We start from the raw sequence: 1,542 nt of genomic DNA on the forward strand, positions 1-1,542 counted from the left end.
CTAGATTTTGAATGCGACAGTGCACGTGCATTTATACTGAGTCTGTGTTCAGCCCTATACTAAGAAAGGGCCATGGTAACACCCAGTAGAAGTTTCAAACCCTCAATGTTGGCGAAATGGTGTATGTTCAAAGCCTCTTAGGGGATTTTCAGATACTCAGGATGATTCACAAAAAACTGGGTGCCACATTTCAAAGTTTTTAAAATGCAGAAAGGATTTTCAAATGACTGAAGGTAACCAAAACTCACCGCTTTCATGATGTTGGGCACCTAGCAGCTTTTGAAAAAATCCCACAAGGCACACCAAATTACATTTGAAAGTAAAGCTATTTTTGTTGCAGCTCTGTACATCTCAGCACTTAACCTTTGGGGACCTAAAATCACTGATGATTTGCTAAACCCTGATTTAGGTGCCCAGGTCCTGTAGACGGTAACAGGAGAGACAGACTTGAAGAATGGGATCCAGCGAGCCAGTATGCTTTTGTAGGAGCACTAACTAAACTTTATGGAAATACGACCAGACAGGTGTGTGCTAAGCCACAACCCTCTAAACAGGTACCTAAGTGCAAATCAACATTTAAACGCTGCATCAGCATAGGTGCCCTGATCTGCAGTTGCCACCCCTGTAGTGCTGTAAGTAAATGTGTCTATACCGACAGTAGTTAATCCACTTTCGCTAAGCGGCAGTAGCCTATGTTGACAGAAAAAGTGTTCCCGGTCAACAAGTACTATTCTACAAGAGGAGTATAGCTGTTTATCATTCAGGGTGTGTGATTTTCACCATCCATCTGCTCTGGATCTCAAAAAAAGTTTTTGAGTTTCTTCAATCCCCCCCAGCAGTTACACAAAATCTTCCCTGCTCAAGCGCACCTAGATTGTGGTGACTTTGGCAATCTAGTTATACCCTTTCAGGGACAATGTAGCCAGATAAACAGGAAATACAGTGATGAGCTAAGGGATTTCTTAAATACGTAACTTTCTTTTAAAGGTTTGTGTGTTAGACATTATTTGGAAACAAGAGGTCTTGAGATGTCCCCTCTCTTGCTCTGGTCTCACCTCTTGGGAGTCTGAAATCCATCAAGTGTTTCCGCTTGAGCAGAGTCTGCTTACTCTTCAGTAAGTCCTTCTTTACTTCTGGCCATTCGATTGGGCCCCTCTTCACACAAACAGAACGCTCGCGTTCATTAGCCCCCATCTCTGTCGCCATTGGTTCAACTGTGAAGTGCTCTTGTTCTCTTGTTGGTCTACGAATTCTATACTGTTCACTTGACTGCCCAGATCTTATTCTCCTTATGATTTCGACCAGTGGATTTAAACTTTCCAGTGTTTAAAAGGATGACTTTTTGCCTCTAACTATCATACTATATTATTACTTTGCTCTTTAGCCATGGTGAATTTGTTTTGGTCGCTGTTTACTAACTTTATTAACATTTATCAATCAAAATCTGATCCTTCTAAGCCTAGCTACCAAAGTCACATTACATCAATGTTTTTATAGCAATCTGAGTTCAACCAGAATCTTGGCCACAACTTCATTGGCATT

At 41.4% G+C, this 1,542-nt stretch overlaps 1 pseudogene; it reads right to left on the bottom strand.

The window, feature by feature from the left end:
- Positions 1 to 1,206, bottom strand: part of LOC142047719 (olfactory receptor 10C1-like) — a 6,393-nt pseudogene extending 5,187 nt beyond the window's left edge.
- Between the last annotated feature and the right edge of the window lie 336 nt (positions 1,207 to 1,542).

The sequence above is a fragment of the Chelonoidis abingdonii genome, chromosome 14 (genome assembly GCF_003597395.2).
Source record: "Chelonoidis abingdonii isolate Lonesome George chromosome 14, CheloAbing_2.0, whole genome shotgun sequence".
Classification (NCBI taxonomy): Eukaryota; Metazoa; Chordata; order Testudines; family Testudinidae; genus Chelonoidis; species Chelonoidis abingdonii.